Source organism: Uranotaenia lowii, chromosome 3, assembly GCF_029784155.1.
Source record: "Uranotaenia lowii strain MFRU-FL chromosome 3, ASM2978415v1, whole genome shotgun sequence".
NCBI classification, from domain to species: domain Eukaryota; kingdom Metazoa; phylum Arthropoda; class Insecta; order Diptera; family Culicidae; genus Uranotaenia; species Uranotaenia lowii.
This window is the reverse complement of record NC_073693.1, coordinates 98694408-98716679: the sequence shown is the minus strand read 5'-3', so window position 1 is coordinate 98716679 and position 22272 is coordinate 98694408. Positions and strand designations below refer to the sequence as shown.

At 33.0% G+C, this 22272-nt stretch overlaps 1 protein-coding gene across 1 annotated transcript in view; it reads left to right on the top strand.

Annotated features, from left to right (window-relative positions):
* LOC129752462 (methylcytosine dioxygenase TET-like) overlaps positions 1-22272 on the top strand; it is a 119738-nt gene that overhangs the window by 6969 nt on the left and 90497 nt on the right. The gene's annotated exons all lie outside the window — the stretch shown is intronic.

Sequence of the window (22272 nt, the reverse complement as noted above, 5' to 3'; positions counted from 1 at the left end):
CAACAGAAAGTGAAGCGAAAAAAAACTCCTTCGCGCCAACGTTCTTCCATCCACTCCCGGGCTTCCAACTTTTCCAGTGGCAGCATCAGCAGCTTCGCCACGGAAAACTAAAAGGAAAAGTCTTTGTTTTTCCTCCCGCGTTAGATCGACTTACAGTCTTTTCCCCAAACCACCGGATGCAAAGAAAAGGGAAAAATAAAAAGTTTTTCCTTCAAGGGGTTTGTTCGTCGTCTTCCAATTCTTTGTGTCCACCGACGATGGCCGAAGAACTTTTATTCCCCGGGACTGGACATCCGGATCCAGCTTTCCAACATTGAAATGGCTGAAATGTGGCCACATAGATACATGTAGGGACCAACATCAGATAGAGGATAGATTTTGTTCATCGGTTTTGTAGAGATTTTCCGTTCAAATTTTATCTCACCCATCCTACCGCCAGGAAACATGCACACTGAAAGTGCTCCGGATTTGGTTTTTATTTGGCGGTGAGTGTTTTGGTGACCGAAAATTGATCGTTTGCTACTTTCTCGGAATTGTTTGGTCCCTACTTTGGTCAAGCGAAATGTTGCACATTAGGTAAATCGTTTCGACTGAAAGAAAAGTATTTCTGGTGCTGCTTGTCATTGATCGTAGTTCTGTTTTATTCTTCGTAGTTTTTAATTCTAGAGTAATCGATCACAACAAATTGTAAATTATGAGTCTTTCCAATGTATCAATTATTTTTATTATTTAGATCCGTAAAATACTGATAGAAAAGACTAAAAAAACTGAGTTTATCTAAAAAATTGAAAATAGCGCCTTTAACCCTCATCCGCATTAGATTTCATTACCCTAATCAGCACTAGGAGTGTCAATTTGACACTCCAAGCTAAAATCGTCATAACTCTTTTTATATATAACCGATTACAATGAAACTTATATCACTAGAAACCTTGTAATGTCAGTAAAATATGATTAGAACATTATATATAGCTAAAGCTTATAGTTTTCCCGTTATTCAGCACGAAAGAAAAAAAATCCGAAAAAACATGCCTCAGGAAAATTGCTGTAGTTCATATAATACATGTCCAAAAAAATATTTGACTTATGCATATGAAAGCTGAAGTTAATGCCTACATCATGAAGACAAGAAATATTTTTTAAAAATTTTTTTAATGAAATGGTTACAAAAAGTTCAAAAAAGTGGTCTAAAAAACCTACTTTTCATTCGATTGCTAGTAAATACTGTTTGAGCAATGGTAGAGTTTTGAAAAAAATATGACTACAAAATCTATTAAAATTCCAACATTTTGCTGTCTTTAGATTTTTGATGCAACAAAAATTTAATTTACTGGAATTTTTCAAAGTTCACTACTTTGCGCGATTTTTTTACAAATTGAAATTTCATCTGTTTTTGTGGTCCACTGTCAGGTTGTACTCGGATTATCAGTGCTTTTACTTTGTTTGGACCAATCAAGAGTATATTCATTGGAAAGCACATTTAATCTACATTCTAGTGAGGTGCTACAATTCACGCTGTGAGATTTCACAAAAATATGAAAATTATAAACGTAAAATCATTCCTGAATTTCTAGAACTACAAGCAGCGGTCCAGCAAAACGTGTTTGTTTGCTCTCCGAACCTGGTGGGTGGTTATTCGGGCAGAGAGCGAAGCCGACAGACCAAGAAATGCACGACACGCATCGTTATTTCGTCTCTCGGCTTCGCTCTCTGCCCGAATAACCACCCACCAGGTTCGGAGAGCAAACAAACACGTTTTGCTGGACCGCTGCTTGTAGTTCTAGAAATTCAGGAATGATTTTACGTTTATAATTTTCATATTTTTGTGAAATCTCACAGCGTGAATTGTAGCACCTCACTAGAATGTAGATTAAATGTGCTTTCCAATGAATATACTCTTGATTGGTCCAAACAAAGTAAAAGCACTGATAATCCGGGTACAACCTGACAGTGGACCACAAAAACAGATGAAATTTCAATTTGTAAAAAAATCGCGCAAAGTAGTGAACTTTGAAAAATTCCAGTAAATTAAATTTTTGTTGCATCAAAAATCTAAAGACAGCAAAATGTTGGAATTTTAATAGATTTTGTAGTCATATTTTTTTCAAAACTCTACCATTGCTCAAACAGTATTTACTAGCAATCGAATGAAAAGTAGGATTTTTAGACCACTTTTTTGAACTTTTTGTGACCATTTCATTAAAAAAAATTTTAAAAAATATTTCTTGTCTTCATGATATAGGCATTAACTTCAGCTTTCATATGCATAAGGCAAATATTTTTTTGGACGTGTAACATATGAACTACAGCAGTTTTCGTAAGGCATGTTTTTTCGGATTTTTTTTCTTTCATGCTGAATAACGAGAAAACTTGTAACTTTAGCTGTATATAATGTTCGAAACATATTTTACTGACATTACAAGGTTTCTATTGATATAAGTTTTATATGAAGTTCATAATAATTCAAACGAATTAAATAGATTTTACTTTTGGAGTGTCAAAATGACACTCTAAGTCGGAAAAGGGAGTTTTTTTATCCAGGCTTCCAGGGTTCGTCCATAAATAAAGTAACAATGCAATATTAAAGAACTTTTGAATTCATCTAGGGTCCCCGAAGAAATTTTTCTTTTTTGAAGCTTCTGAAAAAAGTTACAAGCATTCAAACTTGCAGTAGTGTCAAAATGACACTCTAATGCGGATGAGGGTTAAGTAAGCATTGATTATAATGAAATAAAAAAAAGTGACCAAAGTTACCCCACTTTCCGGTTTGTTTTAAGGCTCAAATCAATGTTTTCGAATTTTATCGATCTATTTATGATTGAAAACAAAAACAAGAAGAGAGATGACGAACTTCACCGATAATGAAAAGGTGTTGAAACCATCTCCTAACATAGCCCTTTTCAACTGAATCGTTAACGATATTTTTTCCTCTGGCATCAATGTTTAACAATATCACTCACCTTCCCCGAAAGTTTTTTTTCTCTCTCTTTCGGTTCAATTGTTTCCATCAAACAAGTTACAACAACATCATTGGAAAACGAAACGAGCAGCTGTCAATGGGAAGATTTTTTTTGGGGTTTCTCGACCCCCACAATTCTACACTTTTTTTTTTTTTTAAAAAAAAGGAGAAACTTGGGCAGCGTAAAACTTTTCCACCCGCCAAAACGCCCATCAATAATATCTGGTCCAATCGATCGACAAATCAATCCCCGGGCCGGGGAGCGACTTTTTTTGGGGGTGAATTGGACCCAAGAACTTTCCCAACGATTTTCCGCTGTTCAAACAGAGGAAGAAAGGAAGAAAAAACTTTCGCTCACAGACAGGGTTCATTCACTTTTACTCCAACCGGTCGAGACGAATCCTTCGCTTGGAAGAAATACCTGCCTCCAAGACACCCTTTCTTCGATTTTTCTTCTTCTAGAATTCCCGAAAGCGAAAAGTTTCCCTTCCCAGTATGGCACTTAATTTGGAGGAACTTGATGAAGCGGAATCATCGAGCAAAAAAAAAAACTCAGATCCTTCGGATCTTCACCTCCCAAGCATAGATCAAACCATCAAACGAAGAGGATATGGTGCTCAATTTTCAGGTCTTTTGGTTTCCATCCGCAGAAGGAAAACGACAGCAAATGAGGAAGAAAAAAAAACAAGGAAGACCCATTTTTCTCATGGATTCTCTCGTCTGCCCTGCCATGCTGATGGGTCGGGAAAGAAGGAACAAATCCCAAAGAAGACGTAAAACGAGGCCTCAACGAATCCGTCACATCATAAGCCCCGAACGGCAGAAGGAACAGAACAAGCAAACAGGCAAGATCCGGGGCAGACGGGCGATGAAAAGTGGAAGAAGATTGAAGGACCGGAGGACTGTCCAGGTGTTTCAATTTGGTTCGTCTTCGTCGTCGTCTGGCAGACTTCTAAAAGGTGGATTTTCTGTTTTCGGGCTTCGGTTTCGAGAGATTTACGTCCTTCGTACAATTTTTGGCTGAGGCAATCGAGGAAGGTCGCCCGCCCCGGGAAGGAATTGTTGAGTGAGAATCCATCGGGGAGGTAAAGGCGTTTTCTGTTTTTGGACAGTTCTTAGTAGGATGTTGCCCAAAACGAGACACAGTCACAAAAGACCAGAGAGCTTTCGCTATCAACACTCCACGGTGATGAAAGTAATTGGAGGAAACTGTTGTTCTGCGCTTTTGGGGACCGAACGTTCGTTCACTGGTTTCAATTTGTCCCAGATCAGGTTCTCGAGCCGGTATGTTGCCCGAGGTAAAGATGCGGAATGTGTCTCTTTCTCTCCGGATGAAGAGGTGCAAAATAGGGGCGAATGTGCCGGTGCCAAAATGATGCAATGTTTTTGTTTTGAATGTGGAAAAAGAAGATGTAAACCTCTCAAGGTTTGAATTTTACAAAACGAAATATTTACCTTTTTAATTGAATTTGTTTCATGAATAGCATAAATGAAGGGCTTTAATAAATTAGCTGTTTTATTTCAAGCTGTCCTCTCAACTCGCTTATAGGTGTTTTCTTATGCATTTATTTCAAACGTCCTCTCAATTGCTTATAGGTGTATTTCCATAAATTTTTTTTTTTCAAATTGTCATTTCAACTTGTCTTCTCAACTTGCTTTTAAATATTTTTCCATACATTTATTTCAAGCCGTTCTCTCAAGTCGCTTGACCAACAAGCTGTCCTCTCAACTCGCTTATAGGTGTTTTTTTTTTCATACATTTATTTCAAGCTGTCCTCTTAACCCGCTTGATCACTGAGCTGTCCTCTCAACTCGCTTATAAATGTTTTCGTATATTTTTATTTCAAGCCGTCATCTCAACTCGCTCAAAGGTGTTTTTTCTCATACATTTATTTCAAGCTGTGCTCTCAACTCGTTTGATCACCAAGCTGTCCTCTCAACTCGCTCATAGGTGTTTTTAAATGCATTTATTTCAAACTGTCCTCTCAACTTGCTTATATGTATTTTTCCATACATTTATTTCAAGCTGTCCTCTCAACTTGCTTTATCACCAAGCTGTCCTCTTAACTTGCTTATAGGTGTTTTTTTTTCTATACATTTATAAGAAGCTGTCCTCTAAACTCGCTTCATCACCAAGCTGTCCGCTTAGCTTGCTTATAGGTGTTTTTTCCATTTATTTATAAGAAGCTGTCCTCTCAAATCGCTCCATCACCAAGCTGTTCTCTTAACTTGCTTTTAGGTATTTTTTTTCATACATTTATTTCAAGCTGTCCTCTCAACTCGCTTCATCACGAAGCTGTCCTCTCAACTCGCTTGTAGGTGTATTTCCATATATTTAATTCAAACTGTCCTCTCAACCCGCTGGATAACTAAGCTGTCCTCTCAATTCGCTTATAGGTGTATCCTTTTACATTTATTTCAAGCTGTCCTCTTAACTTTCTTTATCATCAAGATGTCCTCTCAACTCGCTTTTAGGTGTTTTCTGATACATTGATTTCAAGCTGTCCTCTCAACTCGCTTGATCACCAAGTTGTTATTTCAACTCGCTAATAGGTGTTTTTTTCCATACATTTATTTCAAACTGTCCTCTCAACTCGCTTGATCACCAAGCTGTCCTCTCAACTTGTTTATAGCTGTGTTTCCAATTTATTTATTTCAAGCTTTCCTCTCAACTCGCTTCATCACCAAGCCGGTCTCCCAACTCGCTTACAGGTGTTTTCTTTAACATTTATTTCAAGCTGTCCTCTCAACTTGCTTATAGGTGTTGTATCCATACATTTATTTCAGGCTGTCCTCTGAACTCGCTTGATCACTAAGCCGGTCTCTCTTTTCCATACATTTATTTCAGGCTGTCCTCTCAACTCACTTGAACACCAAGCTGTCCTCTCAACTCGCTTATAGGTATTTTCTTATGCAATTATTTCGAGCTGTCCTCTCAACTTCCATATAGGTGTTGTTTCCATAAATTTATTTCAGGCTGTCCTCTCAACTCGCTTGATCACCAAGCCGGTCTCTCAACACGCTTATAGGTGTTTTCTTATACATTTATTTCAAGCTGTCCTCTCAACCTGCTTGATTACCAAGCTGTCCTCTCGATTTGCTCATCGGTGTTTTTGTCATACATTGAATTCAAGCTGTCCTCTAAACTTCCTTACAGGTATTTTTCCCATACATTTATTTCAGGCTGTCCTCGCAACTCGTTTGAACACCGAACTGTCCTCTCAACTTGCTTATAGGTGTTTTTTTGTACAATTATTTCAAGCTGTCCTCTCAACTCGCTCACAGGTGGTTTTCAAATGTATTTCAAGCTGTTCCCACAAAACCCTCTTGAATTGTTATTCTCACTAAGTTGTCCTCTCAACTCGCTTTCTGGTTATTTGATTATAAATTGTTTTAATTTTTAAATTCTATTTGTTGTTGTTTTCTATTTTCCATTCGGAGTAGAATTATTCCTCACTTGGAAACAAGTTTTATTCACTTTTTGTTTTTAAACAAAAAATAATTAATTTTAAAAATCGTTGACTTTTTCCCAACTTTTGGTAGAATTTGATCAGCGTGACAAACTTCTGCCGATGTTTGTTTTTATTCGGTTCGGTTTTCTTTTCAAATTCTACCACAAAATACAATTCGATTTTCAAATAACTGCCACGGTGTGTAAAGAATAAAATCAAAACTAATTTGGTTCGAAAAAGTAGTGGATTTTGTTTTCCTAATTTTCAAATAATGGCCACTTTTGACGAAGTACGGAGTACGACACCTGCGGTGCTAGTTGCTCTGATTAATCAAAATTTATCCTGGTTTTTCGAGCAAACTTGCAGATTTTTCAAAAAACCACTTTTGTTGTTCTGATTTTTGCAAAAATGGTTTGTATGTAAAATGAACTGAATTGTTCTTTTTTTTATTATTTGAGGGACCTTTTTTGACATTCAGGTCCAATAAATTGTTCTGATTTAAAAAAAAAATCTAAACCAAACAAATCTTGAGTCAAATATAATTGAATTAAAAAAAACTTTCCACATTGTCAGATTTTAACAGGGCTTGTCCGGATTTTCAAAGAATAAAAATGTAAAATGCTTGGTCCTGCTCGGTTGGCTGGTTTTCGATGGAAGAAGCTCGGATTTTGCCTGGATTGTTTTACAAATTTAGCAAAATCCAACCCTTAACCTAAAATTATGTTCGAATGATTCATAACTTTTGCCTCAAGCTTCAGCGAAATAAATTCACGTAAATTTTTCGGAACTAATAAGATTATTTTGAACCTTCTTTTCCTGCGTTTTTTTTGAAAAACTCCCTGGTTCATGATCGGATTCGCTAAAATATTGACTGGTTTTTTAGTTTGGAATTTTTAAATCCAATGCCCGAATTTTAATACGGTTTGTGAGTAAAAATGTTCGGATTAACCCAGCCTGAATTCGTTTGGAAAAAAAATCTGGAAAGGTTCAGGAAATTTTAATTTACTATCTGACAATTTGCGCGGGGGTTTTCAGATCTTCCCCAAAATTGAAAATTTTGTTCTCTTTTACGACTTAAAAACACATGTATTTAGTCAGATTTCTAACATTTTTATTTTTTGAGTTAGATTCGCTGAGTTTTTTTTTCTAAATAGTATACAACCATTTTTGAAAGCTACATAATTCTTTTATTTTTCAACGGAAATAATAAAAAAGCACATCTTTAGAAATAAAATTTAAAATTAAATAAAGTAATGACTTTATATATGAAAATTGTTAATAACCTTTTAATTGTGTCTAAGCGTAGCGTCCGCATCACCAATTATTCTGCAAAAAAAACCATTTTGTGGCCCAATTTATAATGCAACTTTCATCTGAAGACACCAAGTGAGCCAAGAACTTCTTTAAGAGTCATGAAAGAAATAATGACAACAAATCTCTTTTTTTTGCATCGAAAATAAATTTTTACCAAATTTTCAATTTTTGCGAAAATTTGAAGACCCCCGACGCAAACCTGTCAGATAATAATAATAATAAATCCCCTCAGTTAAGCCCATTGTGCCAAAAATTTTCGATTTAGATGATATTCAAATGATATTCTGCTCACTTTAGTTGCATGAGTCAAGGTGTCTACAGAGCCCGAATTTCGCCTTTTCTAAGGCAATCTAGTTAAAATTGCATATTATTTCTATCAATTTTTTGATGTCCTAAAAATCCTCCTGACATACATATCTTTTTGACACACTCATAATGGTTTGGATTGGAACAGATTCAGGAGCTCCTGCAACCTTAGTAAATAAGAAAACGTCCCTTAGCAAAGACTTCAGACGGCTGTTATTCAAAATTCTGTGATGGTTTACTGTGATACTATTTCCAATAATTTCATTGAAAATTTACCACAGATTAATTGGGTCTTTTTAACATTTTCGTTGGGAAAAATCAATTAACATTACCAATCTTATCATACTTTTCTAATTCAAAGTAAGAAATACGAATATTATATGAGCCAAAAAATATAATTTTCGAAATCCATCCAAAATTCCTAAATTCAGTGAAAAAAAATTCTGTGTTCTGTGACACAGATTCTGTGATAAAAATTTGCTTAAAATTCTGTGAAATTACAGATTTTTCCCTGATTTCGGCAACCTTGTTGTGAATCTTAATTTTTGCAGGAATATTTTTGCTCCGTTAAGTTATTCACTACCATAAGCCTTTTTTTTCATTTAGCCATATAAAATCTTTTCTTTTTCGCTGAAAAATTCACAACATCTTGGTTTAATATAACACACAAATTTGCTCTTATAGAAAAAAGAATTTTTCTGACAAATAAAAAAAAATGCATAACCACAGGGGCTAAGGAACTTGATTTTTAATCCTTTTTACACACTGAAAGCTTATTTCCTAAATTTTAAAACATATTTAGACTGATTCACAGCTAGATTTTTATATATTTTTGTTACTCATCAACCAGAGCGAAGTCTTCAACTGGCCACTTTGCCTTAACTGAACCGAAGTCTTTCACTGGCAACATTGCCTAAACTGGACCGAAGGCCTACTTTGGCAACTTTGCTTAAACTGGACCGAAGTTCCCGACTAGCAACTTTGCCTGAATTGGGCCGAAGTCTTTCACTGGCAAAATAGCGTAAACTGAATCGAAGTCCTCAACTTTTCCATAACTGGACCGAAGTTCTGCTCTGGCAACTTTGTCTAAACTAGACCGAAGTCCTCATCTGGCAACTTTGCCTAACTGGACCGAAGTCCTCATCTGGCAACTTTACCTAACTGGATCGAAGTCCTATTCTGGCAACTTTGCCTAAACTGGAACGAAGTTGTATTCTGGCAACTTCGCTTAAACTTAAGCGAAGTCCTCAACTGGCAACTTTGCCTAAACTTGATCGAAGTCCTATTCTGGCAACTTTGCTAAACTAAACCGAAGTTCTCAACTGGCAACATTGTTTAAACTGGACCGAAGTCCTCAACTGATTTTTTTTTTGCCTAAACTGAACCGAAGTCCTCTTCTGGCATCTTTGCCTAAACTAATCCGAAGTCTTCAACTAGCAACATTGCCTTAACTGGACCGAAGTCCTCAGCTCAATTTTGCCTTAACTGGACTGAATTCCTAAACTGGGAACTTTGCCTGAACTGGACCGAAATCTTTCACTGGCAACATTGCCTAAACTGGACCGAAGTCCTACTTTGGCAACTTTGCAAACTGGACCGAAGTTCCCAACTAGCAACTTTGCCTGAACTGGACCGAAGTCTTTCACTGGCAACATTACTTTAACTGGACCGAAGTCCACAACTGGCAACATTGTTTAAACTGCACCGAAGTCCCCAACTGGTTTGTTTTGTTTAAACTGGACCGAAGTCCTCAACTGGTTTTTTTTTTTTTTTTGCCAAAACTGGACCAAAGTCCTCAACTGGCATCTTTGCCTAAACTGGACTGAAGTCCTACTCTGGCTACTTCTCCTTAACTGGACAGAAGTCCTACACTGGCAACTTTGCCTCAACTGGACCGTAGTTCTATTCTGACAACTTTGCCAAAACTTAAACGAACACAAACACATACAGAATCTCAATGAAACATGATGTTTCCTCGAAGAGATTAATTTTTTTTTTCTTAACTCTAAGCGTACATCTTTCGAGGATACCACCGAAAGTGTACTATGTGTGCCGTGACCGGGATTCGATCTCATACCCCCTGGCTTAGAAGACTTGAAGGCTGTCCACTACGCCACGGGCGGCGGGCACTTGATCGAAGTCCTCAACTGGCAACATTGCCTAAACTCGACTGAAGTCCTCAGCTGGCAACTTTGCCTTAACTGGACCGAAGTCCTCAACTGGCTACATTGCCTAATCTGGCTCGAAGTCCTCAACTCAATTTCGCCAATTTTGACAATTTTGACAATTTTGACAATTTTGACAATTTTGACAATTTTGACAATTTTGACAATTTTGACAATTTTGACAATTTTGACAATTTTGACAATTTTGACAATTTTGACAATTTTGACAATTTTGACAATTTTGACAATTTTGACAATTTTGACAATTTTGACAATTTTGACAATTTTGACAATTTTGACAATTTTGACAATTTTGACAATTTTGACAATTTTGACAATTTTGACAATTTTGACAATTTTGACAATTTTGACAATTTTGACAATTTTGACAATTTTGACAATTTTGACAATTTTGACAATTTTGACAATTTTGACAATTTTGACAATTTTGACAATTTTGACAATTTTGACAATTTTGACAATTTTGACAATTTTGACAATTTTGACAATTTTTACAATTTTTACAATTTTTACAATTTTGACAATTTTGACAATTTTGACAATTTTGACAATTTTGACAATTTTGACAATTTTGACAATTTTGACAATTTTGACAATTTTGACAATTTTGACAATTTTGACAATTTTGACAATTTTGACAATTTTGACAATTTTGACAATTTTGACAATTTTGACAATTTTGACAAATTTGACAATTTTGACAATTTTGACAATTTTGACAATTTTGACAATTTTGACAATTTTGACAATTTTGACAATTTTGACAATTTTGACAATTTTGACAATTTTGACAATTTTGACAATTTTGACAATTTTGACAATTTTGACAATTTTGACAATTTTGACAATTTTGACAATTTTGACAATTTTGACAATTTTGACAATTTTGACAATTTTGACAATTTTGACAATTTTGACAATTTTGACAATTTTGACAATTTTGACAATTTTGACAATTTTGACAATTTTGACAATTTTGACAATTTTGACAATTTTGACAATTTTGACAATTTTGACAATTTTGACAATTTTGACAATTTTGACAATTTTGACAATTTTGACAATTTTGACAATTTTGACAATTTTGACAATTTTGACAATTTTGACAATTTTGACAATTTTGACAATTTTGACAATTTTGACAATTTTGACAATTTTGACAATTTTGACAATTTTGACAATTTTGACAATTTTGACAATTTTGACAATTTTGACAATTTTGACAATTTTGACAATTTTGACAATTTTGACAATTTTGACAATTTTGACAATTTTGACAATTTTGACAATTTTGACAATTTTGACAATTTTGACAATTTTGACAATTTTGACAATTTTGACAATTTTGACAATTTTGACAATTTTGACAATTTTGTCAATTTTGACAATTTTGACAATTTTGACAATTTTGACAATTTTGACAATTTTGACAATATTGACAATTTTGACAATTTTGACAATTTTGACAATTTTGACAATTTTGACACTTTTGACAATTTTGACAATTTTGACAATTTTGACAATTTTGACAATTTTGACAATTTTGACAATTTTGACAATTTTGACAATTTTGACAATTTTGACAATTTTGACAATTTTGACAATTTTGACAATTTTGACAATTTTGACAATTTTGACAATTTTGACAATTTTGACAATTTTGTCAATTCTGTCAATTTTTTCAATTTTGACAATTTTGCCAATTTTGACAATTTTGACAATTTTGACAAATTGACAATTTTGACAATTTTGACAATTTTGCCAATTTTGACAATTTTGCCAATTTTGACAATTTTGACAATTTTGACAATTTTGACAATTTTCACAAATTTCACAATTTTGGCAATTTTGACAATTTTGACAATTTTGACAATTTTGACAATTTTGACAATTTTGACAATTTTGACAATTTTGACAATTTTGACAATTTTGACAATTTTGACAATTTTGACAATTTTGACAATTTTGACAATTTTGACAATTTTGACAATTTTGACAATTTTGACAATTTTGACAATTTTGACAATTTTGACAATTTTGACAATTTTGACAATTTTGACAATTTTGACAATTTTGACAATTTTTACAATTTTGACAATTTTGACAATTTTGACAATTTTGACAATTTTGACAATTTTGACAATTTTGACAATTTTGACAATTTTGACAATTTTGACAATTTTGACAATTTTGACAATTTTGACAATTTTGACAATTTTGACAATTTTGACAATTTTGACAATTTTGACAATTTTGACAATTTTGACAATTTTGACAATTTTGACAATTTTGACAATTTTGACAATTTTGACAATTTTGACAATTTTGACAATTTTGACAATTTTGACAATTTTGACAATTTTGACAATTTTGACAATTTTGACAATTTTGACAATTTTGACAATTTTGACAATTTTGACAATTTTGACAATTTTGACAATTTTGACAATTTTGACAATTTTGACAATTTTGACAATTTTGACAATTTTGACAATTTTGACAATTTTGACAATTTTGACAATTTTGACAATTTTGACAATTTTGACAATTTTGACAATTTTGACAATTTTGACAATTTTGACAATTTTGACAATTTTGACACTTTTGACAATTTTGACAATTTTGACAATTTTGACAATTTTGACAATTTTGACAATTTGACAATTTTGACAATTTTGACAATTTTGACAATTTTGACAATTTTGACAATTTTGACAATTTTGACAATTTTGACAATTTTGACAATTTTGACAATTTTGACAATTTTGACAATTTTGACAATTTTGACAATTTTGACAGTTTTTACAATTTTGACAATTTTGACAATTTTGACAATTTTGACAATTTTGACAATTTTGACAATTTTGACAATTTTGACACTTTTGACAATTTTGACAATTTTGACAATTTTGACAATTTTGACAATTTTGACAATTTTGACAATTTTGACAATTTTGACAATTTTGACAATTTTGACAATTTTGACAATTTTGACAATTTTGAGAATTTTGACAATTTTGACAATTTTGACAATTTTGACAATTTTGACAATTTTGACAATTTTGACAATTTTGACAATTTTGACAATTTTGACAATTTTGACAATTTTGACAATTTTGACAATTTTGACAATTTTGACAATTTTGACAATTTTGACAATTTTGACAATTTTGACAATTTTGACAATTTTGACAATTTTGACAATTTTGACCATTTTGACAATTTTGACAACTTTGTCAATTTTGTAAATTTTGACAAGTTTGACAACTTTGACAATTTTGACAATTTTGACAATTTTGACAATTTTGACAATTTTGACAATTTTGACAATTTTGACAATTTTGACAATTTTGACAATTTTGACAATTTTGACAATTTTGACAATTTTGACAATTTTGACAATTTTGACAATTTTGACAATTTTGACAATTTTGACAATTTTGACAATTTTGACAATTTTGACAATTTTGACAATCTTGACAATTTTGACAATTTTGACAATTTTGACAATTTTGACAATTTTGACAATTTTGACAATTTTGACAATTTTGACAATTTTGACAATTTTGACAATTTTGACAATTTTGACAATTTTGACAATTTTGACAATTTTGACAATTTTGACAATTTTGACAATTTTGACAATTTTGACAATTTTGACAATTTTGACAATTTTGACAATTTTGACAATTTTGACAATTTTGACAATTTTGACAATTTTGACAATTTTGACAATTTTGACAATTTTGACAATTTTGAAAATTTTGACAATTTGGACAAATCTTGACAATTCTGATTATGTTGACAGTTTTGACAATTTTGACAATTTTGACAATTTTGACAATTTTGACAATTTTGACAATTTTGACAATTTTGACAATTTTGACAATTTTGACAATTTTGACAATTTTGACGCCAGAACAATCATTGTGTTCTAAGCTTGAAAATATATAAGTTTAATTGAACATTATGGTTAGGATCATCGCCTTTAAGAATCAGAAGTACAATTCAGATAAGCGACGAACTTTTAAAAACACGTGTTTTTGGATTTCAAGTTTTCAACGATTATTTTGAATTTCAACCTAAAATACTAGGAAATATTTGTGAAAATTATTATTAATATGAGTATATTATTTAAAATCACGTAGCAAATAATCTTCGAGTGGCTCGGGATCTACACGTCACACTGAAATCAGATAAAATTTCAACTCTTTTAGTATTTTTTTAAATATTTTTATTTCAATTCAATCGAGAAACAACTTTTCAATGAAGCTTGCTGGAAGTAAACCGAAGGATGAATTCTAAAAAAAAAGCTTTCCGTCATCACTAACCCACTTGATTTCAAAAGGTAAAAAGACCCACAAAACTATCCCGAAAAAACAGTGCCGATACAGTGTTTCCATGTCAGTCCCTGTCCAGCACCGGAAAGTACTGGTGTACTCGAAAATCCCAGAACCCAGATGAGAGTGTCGAGATTAAAACTGTTGACCTCGTTTCCGTTATTATTATTTTGCCCTCGCTGCTGCATGCATCTCGGAATGAATGCTTCAGCGATAGAAACATATTTCGCGGTTGTGCGGTTGACTTTTTTTTCGTGTTTATTCTAGTTCTTTTAAAGTTTGAAGTGGAACAAAAAGTGTGGCTCAAGAGGGGCACCCGAAATTAAAATAATCCTCAAAAGTGATGGGATTTTTCTTTGAAGGAAAAATCGTTACCGTCTTCCGGCTAGAGGATTAAAGATCCTTGAAGGATTTTAATCTGTTGTTTGAACTACGAATGAGCAAACATTTTTTGAACTTAACAGCATAAGACGAATCTTTCAAAGCTTGACTTTTGAAAAAAATTGAAATAGTTTTTTACAAAAAGCTTCTTGTTAAGCCCAATTTAAAAACACAAAATTAGATCACATCTGAGATCCAATAAACGGAAATACAGTTCCCTTAGATGGAAAAAAAAACCTCCGAAGCATGGCGACGAGAAGTACGAGAACCCAAATAAAACATTTCTGTACCGGAAAATGTGTCTGACTCGTCTGACTCAGAATCGTAATCATCGTCATTTTCAGCATCACAAAACATCATCATCATCATCATCCTTCTAACTATAGTCGGTAGTAGCTTCCTTTAGGCTGACAGATTGACTGACGATGCAAACGAAGCAGGAAAAGCAAATCGGTAAGCAACGTGGTCGCCCTGCACCATTCCAAAAAAAAAAACAAAAAATCAAAACCATTTTTCGGGGGGCGCAAAGCAAAGCACCACGCTGAACTTGAACTTTTCCACCCTCATCATGATCATCATCATCGGCAGCGTCGTCGTCGTTTTCGGTTTTTCGTATTCGTGGTTGACGACGTCATTGGTTTTTCGGGAGAAAAACAATCATCAACGACGACGACGACGGTTTTTCCTTCTCCGAAAAACAACAATCCACATGTGGCCGATGCTGATGGAAATGTGGAGCGTTTCTTGCCGTTTTCCGCTTTTCGTCGTATTTAGTCAGTAGGGCGGGCGTCTTTTTCCACTACCAATAAAGGCGAATTGGTGTGCGGGCAGAGATAGTTTTCTCGTTTCTAAACCGTCAGCAAAATCGTCATTGCCGTCGTCATCGGTAGAGTGTTTACATGGCGACCGTAAAGGACGTTGGCTGTCTTTGAGTTCCGATGCGACTAACCGTGTCGGAATTGTGTTGGTGTTTGAACCCTGAGGGGGAGTTTACTACAAACTACGCTTTTAGTTTCCCATACACAAAGCCGGAAAATGCCGGTTTTTGTGTTTCTTACAATGACCAACCAAATCAAACCAAAGTGGCAGAACGATTACTGGAACGAACAGAGGAAATTTTTATGGAGGTTTTCTTATTTTAAAAAAAGTCATATGAAATTTTGAAAGTTTACTTGGTTTAAAATCCCTGAGAACCCAGAAAACATTTTTGTAGCTATATTTTTATGCTGTTTTGATGTACATTCCATATATTTATAGAATGTTCGTATGAATGTTGAAAAAACAGCATTTAACTACCAAAGCGGAGACGATATACAAACATAAATTTCCTTTCTTTCTAAAACGATGAAAATTACACAAATTGGGCGTTATCCGACACCTTATTCGTACCTGTCGGAAGAATGCAAGAGAGTACAAGTGTTTGTTTTCATAGCCTTCAAATCGTTACCAGTGACAATATTTTCCAGTTCTCTCATTGGTCAATGTTACTCCATTCCCATCTGATTTTCAGTCTTCTAGATGCACTGCTGATCGCAAAGAGAACATGACGATGATTTTCTCACTTGAAACCGGCGTGGGAGCAAAATCATTTCAAAATTTACAAACATAGCGGACTTCTTAGATATCCGATTTAAACTGACTTCAGACAACATTTTATACGATCTTTTCACTACGCAGTTGGAATTGCGATTCTAAACACCAATCTAAACGACATAAGTTTTCATTTCTGATAAGATTTCTTGTTTGCTGAAAAAAAAAGGAAACATAAATGTTGAACCAAATTTAAAATATTACTTATCAGAGTCTTAAATTGTAAATTGAAGGGCACTCAAACATAAATCTCTTTAAAGATTCTATAAAGCGCCTGGAGCTAGGCTAGAGAAAATTTATGAACTCAGGGGCCAAATAAAATGACAAAATTTGCGAGAAATTTTGCAAAATCTGAGCATTGGGTTAAAAAATTTCAATAATCAGCTCTTGTCAAATTTGGGCATGATGAGATAATTGTTCAAATAAGGTCCAAAGGGAAATTGAGTGAAAAAAATATTTCTAATAGTTATGTTTTCTCAAAGGAAACTATCAAAGTGAGGCAAAAAATGGACTCATGGGCCCAACAAATTGCTAAATTTGCTGAAAAGCAGTGGATTTCAAATTCTTAATTCTTAGCCCCGGTCTAGTTTAGGCTGGAAATTATTTTTGAAATAAGCGCCAAGGGGAAAATGAGAGAAAAAATACATCAAATTGTTATGTTTTCTCAAAGTAAACTATCTGTATTAACTGTGAAGGGCTCAACATTCGTTTCTCTTTTGGAAAGGCTCAAAATCTGCTGATTCTCAAAAAACGATAGAAATTTCTTAACATAGAATAGCAATTTTTATTATTATTTTTTTATAATTTACGGCAACGATCTTTTTTTCTTTTACCTAAGCGAATAAAAAAGAAACTGCATAGAGATTCATATTTGATTTATTCAAAATAATCATTTTGTTAAAATTTAAAAGAAAGTGAAGAATTAAGAAACTTAAAAATTGAAACAAAAACAAAATTCTCAAAAATTCATTCGTGTGAATTAAGGCATACGAGGGCAATGTAGTGACAATTCTTAAAAAAAAAATGGAAAAAATTGACTCAACATTTCTTCACGTAGCTCAAAATTCAGAAATGCATTGTAGATAACTGCTCAATAAACTCAATCTCAACACTTTTAATAACTCAACAAAAGTTATTTGGTGAAAGTTTGCCCTGGAAATTGAAAGTTATAGTTGTTTAAGTTTGGAAGACCGACTTTTTTTGGCCTTGAGCTTTTAAATTTAAAGCCTTCCAATAATTTTGTAATGTCGATTTTGATGCAAATTGTACGAAAAAATATTTTATTTACAAATTTTGTTAGGTTTTGCAACGTGAAAATTTATATTTCGAGCAAGGTTGCCAAAAAAAAATCTGTATATTGAAGAAAAAAATCTGACTTTCTGTGATTTTACCCAAAAGTTTTGTGATAGTTTTCTGTGATGCCCTTTTCCATAGTTTCATTAAAAAGTCATGTCAAATTACGTCTCTTGCGAAAAATCAATAAAAATTACTTATCTTATCAAATTTTCCAATTCATAGTTAAAAATTCAAAATTTACATTGACGTAAAAAATCAATTTTGGAAAAACGTTGGTATCCAATTTTTAAATTCTGTGAAATCTATGAATAATTCTGAAATTCTGTGTTCTGTGGCACAGATTCTGTGATGAAAACTTGCTCAGTGGAATTATATATTTTTCTGTAACTTCGACACTCTAGATTTGAAGTTCCACCTGAGAAGTGCAACATTCACGGAAAAAACGCCTGGAGTTAGGCAATGCCTTTTCAAAAAATCCATATAGCAGATTTTCAGCTAATTCAAGCATTTCAGAATATTTCCCACATAAATCCAACCCCGGCAAATCTGGACGAAATTTTTCCTGATGTCCAAGCAAAATCTGTGCATCCGAGTTTAAATACAATCTTGTTTGCTGTCAAAATGGGCGAATAATCTTTGCACCTTTTTTGCACGATATCCAGACAATCCAACCGAACCTTTTTTTTTTACAATTCTGGCGTTGAATATCCAAGCAAGCCCGTCGTGGCTTTTTCTAGTCAAGTAACTAGAGTTTCCAGATTGCCTGGAAATGTCAGGTATTTCAAATAAAAGATCTTTTATTAAAATCTCAGACCGCAAAAAGCCAACAATTATAAGTTATAACTGTTTGTGTTTGGAGGACCGATTTTTTCTCAATCTTGGACTTTTAAATGTCAAGCCTTCCAATAATTTTGTAATGTTTATGTAATGTAAATAGCTCGAAAAAAGTATTCTACTTTGAAACTTTGAAGTTTTGTTAGATTTTGCAAAAACATGAACGTGGAAGTTTCTATTTATAGTTTAAAGTGGAGGAGTGCAACATTCAAGTAGAAAAACGCCTGAGGTTAGGCAATGCCTTTCCTGCAGTTCCTAAAAAAATCAGCAAACTTATGCATTTTAGTAAATTTCCTACACATATCCAGGACGGACAGATCTGGACAAAATGTTTCCTGATAACCAATCAAAACCTGTGCAACCGAATTTAAAGTTTCAATCCTAAATGCGGTCAAACTTTGGGCAAAATCTGAGTATCTTTTAAAAATGTTTGTTTTTTGTTTCGATTATAGTCGTTTTACCATCTTTATGGCATTCGCGACTTTATATCAACGTTGCAGTTGGCGGATCGTTATTGAAAAACTTATCCGGTATAACTGTGTTCGATGTTTACTCTTGGGCTCGAACTCGCGGACATCGGCTCAGGAGACAACAGACTTGCCAACTGAGCTATATAAAAAGCCCAAATTTTAAAAATGTAATAATCAGAAAAAAAAACTGTAAACTGTAATGTTTTATGGAACCAAATAAGTTTCGTAAAATCCACTTGTTCATAAGGAAAAATTTCTTCCAGATTCGTCGTGGCTGAATATGTGTAGGAAATATTCTGAAATGCTTAAAATAACTGATTTTTTTTTAGTAACTGCTGTTTGGGTTTATAGAATTGGCATTGCCTAATCTCAGGCATTCTTCTCCTTGAAATTTCACTCCTCCAGTTGGAACTTTAAATATAAGTTTTTACATGACAAATTTGTTAAAAATGTTTTTGAAAAGCAAAACTTTTAAAGATTTTCTTTGAATTTGTGATGAATTTTAAGAAAAAATACACTTTGCCTATTTTTTGCACGATGTCCAGACAATCGATTCGAATCGATGTTTTTTACAATTTTTGCGTTGAATATCCAAGCAAGACCCGTTAATTCTTGGCAAATAAGAATGCTTTTTCTAATCCTTTTATTTTTTCCGTATAAAAACCTTCACGAGAAATTAAAAAAATACTATTCTGAAAAAAGAACTACACGTTCGATCGAAAAACCAAATCAATATGTACCTCAACTACTCAGATTTTCAACTTTTCTAAAAGCATTCCACTGAACTTCAAAACAGAAACTTGGTTAATTTTAAGTAACTGTTGTTGGGGTTTAAAGAAATGGCACTGCCTAACCTCAGGCGTTTTTCTCCTTGAATGTCACACTCCTTCAGTTGGAATTGGAATTGGAATATGTTTTCAGATTTTGGGTTCAAAACTTAAGAATCAAATGCCCGGATTTTTCAAGGGTTTTAGATAAAATAGCTCGGATTTGCCTTGCCCGGATAAGTGCGGAAAAAAATATCTGGTAAGCTTGCACAGCAAATTTTTATTTTGCTGGAAACCGGAATAATTTTGCTGGATTTCGTCCTGCTGGTTTTTTTAGCAAAATTTCCAGCGACTTTGATTGCCGCTTTTCGCCAAATATTAGACATCATGCTCCATCTGAAACAAAAATGCAAATTATTAGTTTCTTTAATGAAATACTTTATCTCCTCGGAAAAAAACATAACTTTGGTTTAAACGCTTCATTGCTAGAATATGGAGCCAAAAAGCCAAAAACAAAAATAAATTCGAGTTTGACAGATCGATTGCTGGATTTTCAGCAATGAAGATCAAGTGCTGGGCAAATCAGCAAGAAGGAGAATGTTTGCTGGTTTCCAGCAAAAATTAGGATTGCTGGACTTTTCCAGCATTTTTCTGCTGGGAATCGGGGCACAAATTTACTGTGTAGGTTTGAATCATTTCCGATGTTGTCTGATTTTTTTTAAACAAAAATACAAACTTTGTTGCCTGTGATCGGACTGCAGAATCTGTATCCAGTTTTCTTGAATTGCAGTTCAGTTTATCATTGGGACCAAAACTACATATATTCGAATCTTGGTTTTGCTTTCAAGCCTGAAATAAGATTTGTTTTTGTGTTCGAAACTCATCATCCCGGAAAAAAAAAATAAAATAAAATTACAAACAATTTTCCATATTTGGATAAGTTCTTACATTTAATTCTTATGCAGAAGTGAATCTTCAAAAAGTTTCATAATAGTAATAGTGATCAAGAATTGAAATATCAGAGTTTCATAATTCGGAATTTTCATCCAAATTCACTAGTTCAATTACGAATAAAGTATTGAAGAAAGAATTCATATAGGAAATCAAATATTCAAACTAGAAACACTTAGAGACGAACCAGCCAAAGGCTGAAAGTCTCCCCGATAAAGACAAAAAAAATATTCGAAATACAATTAAGCGATTTCTGGTTAAGGATTCTGTTATAAAATGCCCTTTTTGGATCATAATTATTGGGAATTTTTGCCTAGAATTAAGACACAAAAATCGATTTTAAATTAAGAATTTTTATTCAGATTCAAAATGCAGAATTCACACTCGGAATTAAAATTCCAAATTGCCTAAGAAAAACACAAAACAGGTGAAAACCACTAATCGAAAATAAGATCTGAATTCATTTTCAAGATAACGTTCTTTGGAAATTCTAAATTTAAATTTGTATCTTTTTTTCACAGGATTTTGAAGATGAAATTAATTATTACTGATATTTTTTGTTGATAAAGAAACTTGCACTTAAACTTCAGGTTTTAGATTTTTTTTCTTTATTATAAGAGACTTTCAGCCTTTGGCTTAGAAATTTTAGCTGGAAATATATTTCATTGGTTTGTTTTTTAAACATTAATTTTATTGAAGATACTTTGAAACCAAAGATCTCAGCTAATATCTGAATATATCAAGTTTACAAGAGTTGAAAATAAACATGATTTGAACCCCTACCTTATTCTTTAACATTTATTCCTTAATATTTGATACATTTTCACCAAAGTTTTTCGTTCAAATTAAGCCTTTAACATCCCTTTTCTTTTTTAAAGCTTAAAAAAAAATTGGAAATTTTTAGGATTTATTTTCGAAAGTATTGAAAATTAATAACTAATAATATAAAAGAATTTTTGTCGGAAGATATAAATAGATACTCTTAGTATCCCTTTTTTCTAATATTTATGTATGCATTTTTTTAGCAAAAATATTATGTGGCAGTTTTTCTTACGACCATACATATAATAAACCTGTAGGTACCATCTTATTTTTGATGGAATGGCATAAATTCTTTCTAAAAAAACAATTAAAACGGCATTTGGTTAAACTAAGGTTGCAGAATTGTTTTAGCACGTATCTGGGCTGGCAAATTTGGGCAATTTTATATAAAAACCTGGCCAAATCCGGGCATTTGATTTCAAATTGACGATCAGAAATCCGGGCAATATGCGGGCAAATTTTGACAAAAACCAAAAATTACTGAACAAAAATCAATTAAAAATAATTATAAAAAATGCTTTTCATCAAAACTCATCGAATGATTTTAAATCGTATTTTAGGCTTCCAAAAACCTTCCATGATTATTTTTATAAAACTTGCTCAT